At 33.4% G+C, this 18,291-nt stretch overlaps 1 protein-coding gene across 1 annotated transcript in view; it reads right to left on the reverse strand.

Annotated features, from left to right (window-relative positions):
- Positions 1-18,291, reverse strand: part of LOC123547319 (uncharacterized) — a 72,261-nt gene that overhangs the window by 26,960 nt on the left and 27,010 nt on the right. The window lies entirely within an intron of this gene.

Raw genomic sequence — 18,291 nt, forward strand, 5'->3', positions numbered from 1 at the left:
AATGTGTACTATTGATATTAAACAATGGTAATTTATCTTCCCTTGTGTACCGGTCACATTTCTTCAATATTCTTATCTTAGAAAAACAACGTGTAGTTTACAGTTTTTTCAAAAGGGACACAAAAAACTTGCTTGAACTTCCCTGGTGAAGTTCCCGGGCTAGATAACAGACACCCCTGATTGGCTGATGTGAAATGTTGTCAGTCGTCATTTACTACACGTGTACGCTAAAATGTTTATACGCAGCATAAATGTGCAAAATGAATTAAATAAACAGAATAGATGTATACCAATGTATGATTTCAAATTCAAAATCAATACAAGATGAATTTCATTCATCATTTCGAGTCTTATCGTAAACTGTGAATATACTGCATTCTGTTTTTGTTTGTTTACATTTCGCTTAACATGTGCACACTGCCGTGACCTCTAGACCGGGTGTTCATTAGGGGAGTTCACGCAAGTTTTTTCTGTAACGTTGACTAAAGCATGAAATATATGGAGCATCTCTGCAATATGGAATATTGAGACCAAGGGTGACTGGTGCACGAGGGAAAGATAAATTATCCTTTTGTTTAATATCAATAGTAACATTTACTGAACTGCGTGTTTTTTAGGTATGAATACGCGATTGAAATGGGTTAGTATTTTTTCCCGTTCACGAACATGGTTCTTATAGAATACTTAGGGGTAGGGTATAACATGTACAGAGGCATTTTCTTTCTGATCGTATTGGCTGCTGACATATGTCGTTCGGTAGATACAAATTGTTTTTATCCCCAGTTTGCCTGACGGATCGATATTGAAAAGGCTGTTGCTTCGTATATATTAAGGAACTTGTTAACCAATTGAAATAATGTGGATTTGTGCACTCATGTTATACAATTATGGTACTAGAATATGAGTTATTAATATCCAGGTATGTGTAAGCACAGAAACAATTCTAGGTTTACAGTAGTTTATGTAACATAAATAACATAAAATTAACAAGTTTATGTGTATAAAAAATAGTATGCATTAGGTTTGAAGAGGTACACATTGTATATACATCTGCTTCCGGAATAAAAGAGGATCTTCCGGTCTGTCCCTCTTTTTTGCCGCTATACGGAGTTTTACTGGGAAAATCACAGCAAAATTTTAAGAAAGCGCAGACCACAGCAACAAAAACAAAATTTGTTCGTAACGCGAACAAAATTCCCAAAATAAAATTTACAAATTCTTGTTCTTTTCTAAATTTTTTTAAATGAATTTTGGAAATTTTTGTTCTACTACGAAAAAATCCTGGCTTTTCGTCGTATGAACAAAAAACCCCTACCCGTTTTATTTTTTTCAGTTCTACATGCTTTTTCAAAAGTCAATTTGTTCGTACGCCCGAACAAAATTCCAAAATAGTTTTAAAATTTTTTTCATTTACACAAAACATTTTTTTTCCCTTTACGGAACACCAGGGAAAAAAAAAAAACAACAAATGAGAAACCAAAAAAAAAATTTATTCAAAAAAAAATAAATTTTGGGAAATTTTGTTCGTACATACAAACAAATCCGCCCAATTATTTTAAATTCTGATATTCTGTTCAAACACCCCTTTTGTTCGGACGTCCGAACAAAATTCCAAAATACTTTTAAAATTTTTTTTTTCATTTCCACTATCATTTTTTCATATATAACAGCCTGGATTTGTTCGTACGTACAAACAAATAGAAACCGAAAAAGAATTTTTTCTTAAAAAAAAATGAAATTTTGGAATTTTTTTCTAGTACGAAAAAAATCCTGCCCATATTTTTTTTAAATTCTGATTTCTGTTAAAAACGCCCTTTTGTTCGGACGTACGAAAAAATTTTTCCAAAACTGTTTTAAAAAAAAATTTTTTTCTTTTCTTTTTCACTATCTTTTGTTCGTACGTAGAAAAAAATGGGGAAAACTAAAAAAAAATTTATTCTTTAAAAAAATGCAATTTGGAATTTGTTCGTAGTACAACAAATCCTGTCCATTTTTTTTTTTTCAATTCTGAATTCTGTTCAAAACCCAGATTTTTTGGGACGTACGAAAAATTCCAAAACTGTTTTAAAAAGTCTTTTCATTTTCACTATCTTTGTTTGTCTACGAACGTCTGGATTTTTTCGTACGTTGAACAAATAGAGAACTGAAAAAGTTTTTTCTTTAAAAAATGCAATTTGGATTTTGTTCGAACGAAAAAATTTTGTCCATTTTTTTTTTTAAATTCTAATTTCTGTTCAAACACCCAATTTGTTCGGACGTCAAACAAAATTCCAAACTGTTTTAAAAATTCTTTTTATTTCTCATTATCATTTTTCGACAAACCCTGTCATATTTTTTTCATTCTGAATTCTGTTCAAACCCCAATTTTTTTTTCGGCCGACGAAAAAAATTTCCAAATCTTTAAAAATTCTTTTTCATTTCTTTTTCTCACTATCTTTTGGGTTTTAACGTACGAACAAATGGAGAACTGAAAAAAATTTATTCTTAAAAAAATGAAATTTTGGGAAATTTTGTTCGTACTCGAACAAATCCTGTCCTATTATTTTTCAATTCTGATGAACGGCCCAGATTTTTTGTAGTCAACAAAATTCCAAACTGTTTTAAAAAATTCTTTTTCATTCACAACATTTGTTATAAGAGCCCGCTTTTTCAATGTACAACAATAGAAACAAAAAAGAATTAACTTTTAAAAAAAAAAAGAAATTTTGGAATTTGGGTTCGTAATACAACAAATCCGGGTCTGTATGAAAAAGATCTTTCAGTTCGACATTTTGTTTGAACATCCAGATTTGTTCGGACAAAACAAACAAATTTTCCAAATTTCTTTAAAAAAAAAAAAAATTCTTTTTCATTTCCAAAATCATTTTTTTAAAAAATGCCACTTTTAATACCATTTTGAAAAAAAATTTAAAAAACCCACAAAAATTCAACACATTTTTTTAATCTATTTTATTTAAAAAAAAAAAAAAAAAACAAATATTATGAACTAAAAAAATATAAAAAAATCTAACAGAAAACAAACGTCTTGACAAGACTGTAAGTGACAAATGCACCCCCCCCCCCACAAGTAGGGTTTAAAGTGTAAGCCAAAAAAAGAAAACAAGAGGGCCATGATGGCCCCATATCCCCCCTTTTCTTTGCCTTGAGGACAAAAAGGTCCTCAGAAAAAATATCTAAGTCCAAAGGCGGAACAACAAAATACAAAATTTAACCCAAAAAAGAAAAAAAAAATTCTTACAAGGTACAGATTGTCAAAATACACCTAAAAATTGGAGGTCCACCCAGTTGTCCCACAGAAAGTGGTCCCCCGGGTTTTCCCTACCCAGTAAAAAAAAGTTACTAAAAATAAGCTATTTATAGTAAACGTAAAAGGGAAGTATTACGAAAAAAATTTGTAATAAAACAAAAAAGGGACTGCAAATAAAATTTGTTGAAAAAGAAATTTCAGTCAGTATCTTATTATTTCGAGATACACCATTTTAATTTGAAAAAGGGAGGTATTTGAATAAAAAAAGCCCAAGTTTCTCCCCTTTGTCTCAGTCCAACTAAAACAAAATGAAATTTCAATAAGTCCTTAAGTCCAAAATTTATAAATCCTTTTTGATTCAATCAGGGGGAGGAACAGATATAAAAAAATTCGGAACCCTTTGGATCTGATTTTGCATGAATTTCCAAGATTTTTTGTTTTTAAAAGATTTTTTGGAATTTTGTATAAAAAAAAAACCCAAAAATGAACTCTATATGGCTGCAAAAGCCAAATAAAATTTTTGGATTTTTAAAGGGGGCCCATAACTCTAGAACCCTGAAGGAACGCCATTGAAAAAAGGAAAAAGATCTTGGGGTGATAAAAGTTGTGTGCAGTTTTTTTAAAATCAAATCATAAATAAGCTGCTTTTGTCAGAAAAGGTAAAATAGCAAATTTTTGGCCCTTTCAGGGGCATAACTCTGGAACCCATTGGGGATCTGGCCGATTAAAAAAGGAACCGAGATTTTATTGACACAATTTTTGGCAAGTTTGATTAAATTCAATCATAAATAAGCGCTATTGTGCGCGGGTAAAAATAGCAAATTTCTGCCCTTTGGGGGCCCACTGGGGAACCCAAATGAACCCCATTTTCAAAAAGGGAAAACCAAAGATCTTATGGTATACAATTGTGTGCAAGTTTGGTTTAAAATCAAATCAAAAATAAAGCGCTATTTTTCAGACAAGGTCAAAAAGCAAATTTTGGCCCTTTCGGGGGCCAAAACTCGGAACCCATAATGGCCTTCAAAAAAGGAACCGTGTTTTATGGTGTACAAGTTGGGGAAATTTTGGTTAAAAAAATCAAAAATGAAACCATTCGGCGACAGAAATGTTGCGCACGTCAGTACTGACGCACGGACGGACACGGACGGGGTAAATAACAAAAGCCCCTTTGCACTATGAAGGTGGCTAAAATAAGGTAAAAAAATTTTCAAAAAGGGGTGGGGCCGGGGAAAAGCCAATGCCAGTCAGTGGATAGCCCTCCTTATTCTTCGTATATTGACTAAAATTATATACAATATTGCCCATCATTTTTAAATTTACAGAAAAACAATCTGTTTTGCAGACAGTAAATCAAACAATACTAACAATTCCAAAAAATGAAATGAATTTTTAAACAATTTTGGTAGGGGGTCACCTAAGAATAATTCCTTTTAAAGTTGGTGTAAATATGCCCTTTTTTTGAAGAAAATTTTTTTTAAAATTGTTGCAGTGGTAACCCATAAAGGAATAGAGAGTTACAAAAGCTCACCATGAAGTGGTTAAAAAATTTTTTAAAAAGGTTGCAAATTTCAGCAATTCAGCTACAATTTGGGCAGTTTCTTAAACAAGAGGGTCAGATGCCCCGGATCGTCCCAGTTTATGGCACATTTTTTCAAATGCAAACGATGACTTTTAAAAAAATTTTTGGAAAGTTTTTCCGATGTAAATCAAGTAACCGGGCGGGCTAATTTTACCCCGGGGTCATGATTTGAAAAAAATTTTGTACAAGTCTACTAGGCAAGTTACATATCAAATATCCCCTCTGGGCCCTTCTGGTTTATTTTTAGAAAATTTTTGAAATTTTTTATGTACAATCAAGTAAACCCCAGGGGGGGGCCCAAAAATTGCCCCGGGGTCATGATTTGAAAAAATTTTGTAAAATTTCTACTAGGCCCTTTCGGGTTTATTTTTAAAATTTTTTTGAAGATTTTCCAAAAAAAAATTTAAGTGACCCGGGGGGGGGGGGTCAATTTTGCCCCGGGGGGTCTGATTTAAACAAATTTTGAGACTCCAAGGCAATGCTAATGTCAAAATATCTAGGCTCGGCCTTTGGGTTTATTTTAAAAAATTTTAAAAGATTTTTCTATGTAAAATAAAGAAAACCCCATGGGGCGGGGTCAATTGAAAAGTTCATATCAAAAATCTAAGTCTAGGCTTCTGGGTTTATTTTTAGCAAATTTTAAAAGATTTTTCTAGTAAAAATAATAACCCCATGGGCGACCTCAATTGGCCCGGGGGGGTCTGTTTTGAAAAAATTTTGTAGAAATCTACTGCATGCTTCATGTCAAATATTAAAAACTGGGCCTTCTGGTTTTTTTTTTAAAAAAATTTTGAAGTTTTTTCCTAAAAATTTTAAAATGACCCCTGGGGGGGGGTCTTTTTGCCCCGGGGGTCTGATATAACATATTTTTGTAGAGGTCCACTGGGCAATGCTACTGTAAAATATAAAAGCTCAGGCCTTCTGGTTTTTTTTTTAAAAAAAAATTTTGAATTTTTCCTATAAAATCATTAAAATCAAGGACCCTTGGGGCGGGGTCTTTTTTTATCCTGGGGTCAGATTTAACAACTTTAGTAGGGTCCACTAGGCAATGCTACATTCAAATACCTGTTCTGGGGCTTCGGGTTTTTTGAAAAGGGAATTTTTAAGATTTTCCTATGAAATCAAGGACCCCTGGGGCGGGGTCAATTTTGACCCCGGGGTCATGTTTTTGAAAAATTTTTTGGGAAGTCCCTGGGCAATCTTCACACCAAAATCTAATTTAAAGGGCTTTTTGTTTTGAAAGAATTTTAAAAATTTTTTCCTTTGGGTTTCTGCAGGGAAATTTTAAAATTCTTTGAACATTTTTTGACAGCTTCACCAAGGAACATTCCTGTGAAGTTTTGGAAAAATTGGGCCCAGCATTTTATGAGGAGAGTCTTTTTAAAAGAAAAATTTTACGACGGACGCCGCGCCGGACGGTAGGTCAAAATAGCTCACCCTAGCTTCGCTTGGTGACTAAAAAAGTGGCTATAACTTTCTGGGCCCGTTGGCCCGCTATATAAAGTACACTTTTTTACCACAAACAGCCTTCACCCAATCTTTTTATGTAAATTTTTCCAAAAGGTAAAGGGCAAAAAACCAATCAACAATTTTAAATTTTTTTTTGGAAAAACCAAAAAAAAAATTAGAACCGAAAAAATTGTTTTCAAGTACCTAGAGTGTCATAGTTACGAGTTTGAAAACACATTTCTCAAAAATCAAAAGTCCAATTTATTTTTAAAAATCCCTTGTTCCTAGTTTTCGCCCGAAATGACAACCTAGGTTTTCAGGACATGAACAGATGAAAAAATAAAAAAAAATTACACAAAAAACTTCACATTTAAAAATATTTTAAATTTAAATATACAAATGAATAGCTGTTCTTTTCATTGCATCTTCTTCTTACACAGAAAAAAACCCAATTAATATATTATTGTGTAAAAGTTGTACAAAAATATTATCAGTTTCTGGGGGTTGCCACTTATTTGAGAAAATGAAATTCCCAAATATTTCCTGCTTTTTCCCGACTCAACTGCACTTTTCAAGGACCAATACAAGGCTCCAATATTTTGTTCCCCATAGTATTTACTCTCATAAATTTTGTGAATGATAATATGGAAATCTGAAATTTACTAGGAGTAATTTTTACCCTGAAAATTTGAAAATGTAAAAAAAAAAAAAAAGGGTTTTTTAAAAACTTTTTTATTAATTTTGTGAACCCCATAATTTTTTTTGCATTTCATTTTTCTTTAAAGCATTTAAAGTTTTTGCTTTTTGTTCCCCCTTTGGGGTTTACTCCTTCAATACCGTACTAAATCCAAGAATACTAAATATGCTTTAAATATGTTTTAAAAGATCTTCTTTTGGTTTAAAGAGCGTATGTTTTTTTACTTTTTACAATCTCAGATCGCCCCGCTTTGAATACCACGTCCCCAAAAAATTTGTTTCCCAACTTTTGACTTACGAATGCTTTGGGGTATTAATAAGTTTAACTTAAAAGTCCTTTCCCAAGCGTATGTACGTTTTTGTGTGGGAGTTTTAAGCTGCCCGTGCTTTGTTACGTAAAGTTTTAATGATTCAGATTTTTTTTACATAGTAAAAAGTCATTGCGGATTTTTCTGTAATTTCTTATACGTTTTTATACGCTTAAAAATGATCACACATGCGTATATGCATTTTTTTCAAAGCATAATTTACCTAATACGCACTTTTGGACCCCCTCCCAAATTTTTTTGGGTTTTTTCTTCCCCTACGCCCCCCCTTGCTTTTATATTTGACCTTGTGCCCTTTTTTTTAAAAACCGTTACAAAAAACGAACTCGCCAAGATTTTTTTTGGGTAACATTCTACCTTTTTCATTATGATTGAGCCAAATTTGACCTCTAGAGTTTTTAACAGTGAATAAAGATTGCCTGCAATACAAACCCCCTACTGGAAGGACCTAATTTTCTCTACGCTTATAACAATGAACTGAATTGCAAGAGATAAAACCCAATTTGTATTTTTTACAAATGTTATAACAAAACACCTGTTAAAAAGTGCATTATAAAAAACCCCCAATTGTTTTCTATTTAAAAGTTTTTTTTTCCGATTATAAAAAAGTTACAAAAAATATTTAAGTACCAAAAAAGGGAAATTAAAATTTAAAAATTTAAAAAAAAAAAAAAAAAAAAAACATAAATAAATCCACAAGAAAATCTTTACCAGGTAGAGAAGGGCAAAAAACCCTAAAAAAAGGGTGTAACATGCATTTGCACCACGAAAAAATGGTCTCGATTTTTTTCCCACGGCCAATAAAAAAAAGTTACAATAAAATCTTTTATAGTAACAACAAGGGACGAAATTCTAAAAAAAAAGGGTGCCTCAGGTGGTGACATTTGGCCAAGTTCACAAAATCCCCAAGCATAAAAAAAATGTCCGGGCAAAGTCATTCTTGAATTTTTACCTTTTACCTCTAAAATACCTTGACCTTTGACCTAGGGACCTTTTTTTGCGCACGGCAAAACCGCCTTTTGTTGGTGAACATTTTTGCCAATTACATCAAATCCCTCCATGCTGAAGAAGAAAAAGCCCAAAAAAGTCATTCTTTTGTCGACCTTTGGGGCTCTAGTGTGACCTTTACATTAACCCTGGGCTTGGGTTTTCGCATAACATTCTCATCCGGGGAATTTTGTCCAAAATGATATCTAAATCCTGTTTTGCATGACAAAGTTTTTTGAGGACGAAAAAAAACCTACTGACCTTTTTATTCAAAGTGTGACCTTTACCTTTTTGCTAGGGTACTGGGTTTTGCGCTGAAATTTATTCATCATGGGGAAAAAATTACCCCGTGATATTGTAATCCCTTGACGGTGACAAGTTTTGGATTGGCAGGAAAAAAAAAAATTTCCTTTGACCTCCAATTGTGACCTTGACCTTTTAGCTAAGGGTCCCCGGGGTTTGCACAGAATGGTCTCACTGGGGAACTTTTGGCCAATAATATTAAATCCCCTTTAAGAATTCAGAGTTATGGACCCGGGCACGAAAAAAGACCCGTTAAAGCTTTTTAACATTTGACTGAAGTGTGACCCTTTACCTTTTAGCTAGGGGGTTTTAAAGTTGTCTGCAATCCTTATTATGAGGTCTTTGTGCCAATAAAATTTAAATCCCTTCTAGATGGGGGAGTTATGACCACAGGAAAAAACCCCTTTTTGACCTTTGACCCCAATGTGCCTTGACCTTTTAAACAGGGGGTCCGGTTTTGGCATGAAGTCCTCCCCCAGGGGAAAAAATTTTTTTCCAAATAAAATTAAAATCTCTTCAGGATGGGGGGTTTTGGACCGGACAGGAAAAAGCCCCGTTAAACCTTTTCCCCAAATTTACCTTTACCTTTTACTGGGGGCCGGGATTTGCGCGAACTCACTCATCAGGGGAACATTTGGCCCCGTAATACTAAAATCCCCTTTAAGGAGGGAGAGTTTGGGGCCGGGCAGGAAAAAAAAACCGTTGACCCCTTTACCCCAAATTTTGACCTTTACCCTTTTAGCTGGGGGGCCGGGGTTTTTCGCATGACCGTCTCTCATCTGGGGAAAATTTGGGCCAGAAAATTAAAACCCTTCATGGATGACAGAGTTTTGGACCGGACACGAAATTTCGGACGGACGCGGCGGACGGACGGAAGAGGAAAATGCTTCTATTCCCCCCAAAAAAGTTTTCAACCAGTAGGGGGCTAAAAAGCTTTTTCCTTTATTGGCCTGGTGACCATTTTTTACCAGATGACCCAAAACAAAACTCCAAATTTTATTGAGGGTACCATTCGACCAAGTTTTTTTTAAGATTTGACCAAAATTTTGACTTTTAGAGTTTAAAAAGCAAATTTTTGACGACGACAGACACAGGGCGATCACAAAAGCTCCCTTTGAGCATTTGTGCAAGGTTAGCAAAAATCTTTCAGTCTAGGTTTTTAGTTATTGGGTCAATAGTCAGAAGGAGACCTTCCCATAACCCAACCGTTTTAATGCGGGCCTTATAATAATGCACAAAAAAAATCCAACAATCGTTCACGAAAAAAGCAATTATATGTTTTTTTTTTATTTTTCCCAAATTTGCAGACCCAAGAAAAGGGCCAGTTTTTACATTTTATTCCCAAAATTCTATAAAAACCTTTTTTGTACTCCTAAAAAGCTTTTCTTTTCAAATTTTCTCTTTTTGAAAAAAAAGAAATAAATCAATTATCGCCCATCAATGACAAAGCCTTAATGAGAACCAAAAAAATCAAAAAAGTTTCAATTTCCCCTTTTTCCATTAAACATTTTCAAGTACATTATCTTCTCCATATTTTGTCGTCATTAGAAAGTCTATATCTTTTAAAATTTTCTGATTTTAAAGTACTGACTTCTCCATATGTTTTGTTTTAATTGGGGGGTGATTATGTCTTAGGCTAGTTTTGATCGGGAAAAAATTAAGCCCTTTTTTAACGTCGAAATTTTTTGGGGGGTCCGTCTCCCTTTTTGTAGAACTTGCCCTTTGGTGGGGTCTTGTCCAATGGCTTGTTTGAATCAATCCCTTCGGGGAAAAATGCTTGCAAAAAAAGTTTCCCTTTAAGTTGTTAGGGGGAGGTCCACTTTTTTTTTTCGCTTGAGCTCACCCTCTCATAGAAAACAGTGTCTGCAATTCTTGAAATTTATAAAGTAAATAAGCAACAACTGTTTTTAGGTTTAGGTCCCTGTGATTTGCCTTTGATCCGTGACCCAATCAAATAGGGTCATGCACATTAAGACCAATAAACCTTTAAATTTCAAGGTCCCAGGGTTAAAAAACCCTTTACCAGTTTAATTTACAGGGAAAACCCTTTTTTAAGTTCAGGTCCCCGTGAGCTTGCTTTTGACCCATGACCACAAAAATCAATAGGAGCAACTACACTCAAACCCAAAAAACCGTTAAATTCCCCGGTATAGGGTGGAACCTTCTCTATTTAAAAAAAAAAATCATTTTTTTAAAATTCTGTCCCCGTGGCCTTTAGTTTTCCCCGGGGATCCAAAAATCAATAGGGGAAAACACTCCCTTTAAGAAAATTACCTTGAAACCCCTTTTCCATTAATTTATGGGGAAACCATTTTTCAAATTTCAGATCCATGGGCCCTTACCTTTTACCTAAGGACCCCAAAACACCCAAATATAACATTCTGACCATATTACGTGAAGATATGGGGCATAATGTGACCTCTGAGGGTTTAAAAAGCATTTCCCTTATTTTTAACTGGTGACCCGTTTTTTGCCCCCCATGACCCGATTCCCTTGGATTTGCATGCTAAAATTTGGGGTGTGGCCTTAAATGTTACCCATTGTAAAGTGGGTTTTAAAAACGAACAGGCCGGGACAGGGCTTAAAGATAAACATTCTGGTCAATTTCATTAAGAATTGGTCTTAAAGTGGTCTCTACAGTGTTATAAACTTCCCCTTTGATTGTCGGTGCCCAATTTTTAACCAATGACCCCCATTCCAATTGATTTAAAGATCTCAATAAAAAAACAAACCAAATTTTCAAGAAAAACAGTCTAAATGCACCCCTAGGTGAACAAGCTTTTCCTTTTATTTGACCTGGTGAAAACCCAGTTTTGATCCCATCAAACCCAAATCAAACTTGACCTAGAGGTCTCAAGACAAAAAATTTTGACTAATTTTCTGATTTCAAAATTTAAAAAATTTTTCTTTTGATTTTTCCTGCGACCAGTTTTTTAAAATCCCCCTGACCTAGATTTTAATTTGACCTAAAGACACAAGGGGTTATTTCTGACCACGTTTCATGAAATCCGTCTAAGTGGCCTCTAAATGTTTAAAAAAACGTTTCCTTTGATTATTTTGACCTGGGGACTTTTTTTTGAACCCCCTTTACCCGTTTTTTAAATTGGGCTAAAGATCTCAGATTAACATTCTGACAAAGTTTCATTAAGATATTCAAAATGTGGCCTCTAGAGTGTTAACTAGAAGCCTTCCCTGAATTACCTGGTTTAGTTTTTTTACCCCTACTGACTAGATTTAACTTAAAAACCAAAACATCAAGTTAAAATTCCTAAAAGTTTTTATTAAAATTTTTTGGTCAAAATGCTGGGGTCAGAGTGTTAACAAGGTCTTTTCCCCAATGCCTAATTTTTTTACCCCACTGACCCCGATTTAAAACTTGATCTTAGATCATAAAACAACATTTTAACCAAATTTCATAGAGATATTTTCACAAAAACTGGGCCTGTGGTTTTATCAAAGAAAATAAATGTAAAAAATAAATTTACTCACCCGTTTCCATTTTTAAACTGGTGATAGCTGCACATGGAAATACCACGCTCCTTTCATAGGGGTTTTTTAGCTATGTGGTTTGCGATGCAGCGAAAATTTTATAAGAACTTGACCTTGATGCAAAGGGGCCCCCGTCTGTATGTTACACACAATCTTTCAATGGGCATTAACATGTTCCTAATTGATAATGATATAAAGAAACTATTGTCTTGTAAGTTTTGTGTCACGGGAACGCATTAAAAAATCAAGCAATCTTCTTAAATTTTGGGCATCCAAGCCCAAGCCACTGCAGTCAGAAAAAAGGGCTGCTCTACTCCATCGGGTGTTGCTGCAAACTGTAAATAATGAGAATTTTTAAAAAATAGAAAAATGTTTAAAGTGCTTTTATTAATAATATTTGATACCAAAGGTGAAAAAATTAAAAACCCCCCGGGAAACAGTTTTAAAAAGGGTACAGATTTAACTGTGAGGCCGGATCTAGAAAATTTATTGTCACCGCGAGGTGCATAGCTATGAGGAATACCGGTATGGAGGGGGGCCCCCTTTTCTAATTTGGGGGAAGGGGAGTCCCCCCCCCTGAAGTTATTGAATAAAAACTGTTTAAAAACTACATGAAATGGTGGCCTCTGGTGCAAAATTTTTTTCTCTCTATTTAATTTCAAAAAACGTAGGGGACCCTTCCCCCATTTCCTGGAATGTCATGTTGTTTCATAAATTTTAACACGTCCAAAAAATTGCCAGATTGCGGAATGAAATAAATTTCCCCGGGGTTTTTGACTACAAGCCCAGGGGGGGTAAACCCGTCTGGGAAAACCGGGGGGGGGGCAAATTTACTCCAAAAAAGAATGAAGTTGGGGAAAATGGGGAATAAAAAAATTTTTTCTATTTTTTTTTTTCCAAAATTGAGTTTCTATTTATAAAAGTGGTAATTCTTAACTTAGTTTACTTACTTTTTAAACCTTTTTGGGGAAATGATAGGTAAAAAACAACGTTTTATTTAAAAAAAAAATCATTTTTTTAGTAATTTTACCCAACAAATTTTTCCATGTGAAAAAAAAACACCCTTCAACTTTATATTTTAGATTTGAATTTATAAAGGGGCACTGTTTTTGACCTTTAAAATAAAAGCTTTTCAATTTTTTCTCCATTATTCTGCTCAAGTTTCTTAGATTTTTTTGCAAAATATTTTTTAAAATTGGGGTCTTTTTTTAAATTTTACCTGATCCCAAAAATTAAGGAATTTAGCTAATGATTATCAAATGTTTAAACTTCGAATTTTCCCCCGCAATTTCAGGAAATTGCTTATTTTTTGCCTATCTTTTTCATATTTTGTTTGGCCCATTGTAAAAAAGAAAAGCTTCTTTTTCTTAGATCAAAATTTAAAAACTTCCTTTAGATTTAAAATTGAAATTCATGGTAATAGGTAATCCCAAAAAAGCTAAAATTTCCCCCCCTCTGTTTCTTTAATGCGGGGGAAAGTTTTCTGGTGTTTTAAGACTTTTTTGCCCAAATTAAAGAAAATATAAAAAAATTAAACAGAATAAAATTTTTTCCTTTCATTAATGTCAAAGATTTTGTTATTTAAGAGTCCCCTGAAATAAACTCCCCCTAAATTGGGATACCCCGTATAGCTAAAAAATATTCAGCTCAGAGATTTTATAGCGTTATGGATTTCCCGCAATGGACGCGACCTCAGAAAATAAAAATAGCGTCAGTTTTAAATTATGGTAGCCAGAACTAAACCCCCGTATAAAATTTTACAGGTCATTCTATGTGGGCCAGCATTTTCTGTCGAGGGGTCCAAATTCTATGCTTTCTGCCCGAGGGGGTCCTAGTTTCACTTTTAAAAAAAAATAACTTAAAATTAAATTTTTTTACATTAAATTCCAAAAACCCGGGGGGTCTGGACCCCCGGACCCCACCCCTGATCCGCCTGAATATTGTATCCAGAGGGGAGAATATCGAATGATGCCTCATTTGTCATTTTGAACTAGCGCAATAAATCAGGCCTTTACGAAAACCCCAACTGAACGTAAACGCCATGGGCAAGGAACATATTTCCAAATCTGATCGCAGAAATTTTCAAAAAACGATGTCCATTTTCTTTATCGAAGGGTTTTTAAAGTCAATAACAATTTTATATAAAAAGAACTATTTAGTTATGCTAATTATTCATAAATTTTAAAAAAACTTACCGTAAATTACGGACAGTGACAGAAAGGGGCCCTCAAAAATTTTCCAAACACAAAGGAAAAACAAACGCGTGTGTATTTTGACTGGTATCCGTTTTTACTCTTCGAAACATAAACGCAAATTCAGAAAGTCGTGAACCCGTATGTGTTTGAATCGACGCTCCCTTTCTACCGCAAATTAGGGGGGCGCTTGGTTAATGCATCATTTCTTTTTATTTCTTCCCCCGGTTGTTGCGTTTATAAACAAACATTTCGTAAGCTTTTACAAATTTTTAAAAAATTTTATTTTTCCATTTTATTTAATATCGGGAAAAACAAAATTTAAAAATTAGCGACGATCCCCGCCACCCCCTGTACAAATAAAAAAGCTCCAAATTTAAAACGCGGTGTTTTTTGTGTAGTGTTAAACCAACTACGGCGCAGAATATCAGAGTCTCGGTGTTGATGGAAAGGTTTTTTACCTAGAGGCAGCTTGGTAAAAAAGCATTTATCATAAAATATTTAAAACCAGTGTATCCCTGTTTCTCTATTCTCCAGGTCCCAAAAGTCACAAATTACTATTAGTAAATCAGCTATATATACTAGAATTTGCTATAAAAACATAACAAAAATGCCATTTTAAAAAGATCTCACAAAGAAAAGGTTGTTACCCCCCACCCTTTGGTATCGGCCAAAACCGATCACATAAAACATGTATCGTGCAATCACCTTCTCGATGCATGTTGCAGATTATTGCGATAATTCATTTGAAAATCCTTAAACTTCTTAATTACCATGTACAAAGGAGTGAAACTGTTGCATTTAGAAAAATGCACACTTCTTTAAATGCGGAACTGTTTTCCCAAAATTGAACAATCCTTACACGCTTGGAAGTCAACCGGAAACTGGCCGCTTCTAGCAAAAAAAATATAATTAATTGCAACTTCAGCATTCTTTGTGTATGACTGTTCCCAAAATATTGAAACTGTCGTTAAATAACAGTTCATCGGGAAATGAATAATAATAATAATAATAGACATGATATTTCCTATTAAATTATAGTATTTCAAACTTGATAATAATATAGCTTGTATTATAACATAGACAGTGGATAAGAGGACAAATTTTGTGCTAGGTTCTGGTGAATAATGTTATGAATAAATAAAACCACATCCCATTCTATTCGTTTCTTGTTCTTAAAAAAACAAATATGATGATTAATTCTTGTTAAAAAGTCATAAAAAAATTTTAAAATTATGTATGTAGGACATGATGAAAAGCTGTATTATATATAAAGACCGGCCACACACGTTTTCAAAATATCTTGTACAAGAAACAAATAAGAAAAATGATTTTACTTGGTAATTAAATAATGATTACCTAACGATTTTTGCAGGGGATTTCTTCATTTTCTTGCTTGTGCAGTTATTCTTATGCAGACGTTTTCAAGCATTCAGTGGTGACAGATGATTTTAAATGCTGGTGTTTGGTAAGCCCCCCACCCCACCCATGTATTTAAAATAGAATTCCCATAGTATTTGCGCTTTTCTAATTGAGAGGACTATAATTCTCTATTTGTTCATTTTATCAAATATCAAAAAAATATTAAAGCTGTCTTATATAAGAAATATAAATTGAAATTAATTTTTCCCTGATAGTAGGACATTTTGGGAAACCCGCATTGGTGTATATTTATGTTGTATTTATTGTTTGCAGAATACAAATATGGCTTCATGTGGGTGTAATAAGCATCATATAATTTGCAAAGACAATGATCCGAGGTGTTTAAGTTTACACATAAGAAATACCCAAAAATTGTGCAAAGTACACTGATCAAAAAGGGTCTAATAAAAATTTATACTTCTGCCTATGCACAGAATGTGCAAATTATTGCTTGTCTGAACTTGTCGATAAACCAGATGCTAAAAATTAAAGTTAGATCATGGAACAATTGCTGACAAAAACCATTGAATTATTGAAAAATGGTCTACTACCTCAAAGTAAAAATTATCAAATTGTCACATGCTATTGGCACATCTATTCTTGGTGATATATTGTGTGATGCTCAAAAAATATCCCAACAGTATAAAGAGAGTACTGATTAATTTTTCTATTACTTCCTGGATTTCGGAGAGACATCCTATTTTATTATCATTTTTGAGTGGATACTGGTGTAACTGTAGCAGAAGTTACCCCCATCTACAGAACAAATAATAAACTAAAAATGGGCCAAGAGAGCGTCATTAGCACAAGCAATAGATTGTATTTACAAGGCTAGGTACCAGCCTTTGGTCTGCCCATGGCTTTTAAATAAAACCTGGTTTCCTACTACATTTTCTGGAAAGCCGACTTACTACAAACATAATAACAGCCACCGCCTGCGGAAGTTACACTTGCCTAAAAAATTGGTTAAGGGTAAATATTTTACTTGAATTAGAAATTCTTTTTACTTATGAAAGCAAAAAGTAATCGTTACCTGATAGCAGAAGAGTATTGGACCTTTTTGGTGTATACTTGTATTGAAATTGTATTTTTAATCTGGCATGATTTATACATTATTAAGGACTTTACTGACAAAGTATTAAATTTTTTAAATAAATCTTTGAAAGATATTAAAAAAAAAATTATATATGTTTGTTCTGTTTCATTACAAAAACAATGTACATAACTGTTAAAGTAAATAAGAAAATGACATTTAACATACTTCGACCACAACCAAGTCATTGCAAGGGGAACTGGCGTGTCAATTTCAATTACAAATGCAAGGAAAGTGTTGTCACAACAAACGTGCACATAAAAACCAAGCGTTGGCTCAAATTTACAAAAAGATGAATCAATGTCCCACAAGGGGGTTTGGGTATGGTGTTTCTAACAAAATAATGTGTTGCATTTGATAAATAAATTCATTTAAAAAAGAAAATGACGACTTCATCCAAATAAAAAATGATTATATTAGAAAAACTAAAAATGTTTATTATTGAAAAAATAACCAAAAGAAATTTAAAAACCCGAAAGCAAAAAACCCATACAGCTTCGTACCAAGCGGACAGATGGTAGCCCAAAACTCCTACTGGAGAACCTTGTTTTTATAATCCTTGTTCGTATGATTCAGTTAAAAAGTTATGCATGTAAGTATTTTGTTAAATAATAAAAAAAATATATTTTTAACATTTCATTACCACATTTTATGTATATTTGTCATTATTAAAGTAACACATTTTTTAAACTTTTAAAAGATAATCAAGTTCATAGTTAAAATTTTAAATGCAAATCTTTATTTTGAAGTATCATTTAAAAATTTTCATTTAGTTACAAGTATCATTTATAACTAGGCATCTTAACAAGGTTTATTCACAAAGAAACCTGTACTATATAAATATAGGATAAAAATGATGAATCAATATAAATAGCGGTACAATATAACGTTTTGAAATTATTAAATGTGTATAAAAAATATTTTTCACACATTTTATTAATATTAAGCATACCCTTCAACAAACTGGAGTTGGAGAGGCCAAGAAATGGACGGTAATGGATGTGATGGTCTTCCCTTTGTTTTAGGTTCCAGACTTATTGAAAATGATAAGAACTTCAAAACATAATGTTAATACCAGGCCATGTCATTATGAAATAAATATTGTTAAGGGACTGTTCAAATTATTGTGGAATGTTTTGCCTAGAAGATATTGAAAAAATGCTAGGCTACCGAAGTATCAGGGCCCTTACATGCTGTGAAAATGCACAGACCATCACAAAGCATGGATGATAATACAGATATTCATGAAAGGATGCATGGAAGAAATTTTAACGATTTTTTTTCTCATTGTAACAACGTAAAAGGTACTCCTTCTCTTAAAACTTTTTACAAATATGTTTCTGCATGCAAAAACCCGAATTTCAGATTTAAAATTTTGACATGTGTTTACCTACTTAGTTGCTTTAGAAGTGTACAGAGCTGGCATTCGCCGACATAATGTTAGATACATTTAGCGGGACGATGCAAATTATCTAAATTTTTTTACGGTTTTAAAAATCAAACCATGT

The sequence above is a fragment of the Mercenaria mercenaria genome, chromosome 9, assembly GCF_021730395.1.
Source record: "Mercenaria mercenaria strain notata chromosome 9, MADL_Memer_1, whole genome shotgun sequence".
In the NCBI taxonomy this organism is placed as follows: Eukaryota; Metazoa; Mollusca; class Bivalvia; order Venerida; family Veneridae; genus Mercenaria; species Mercenaria mercenaria.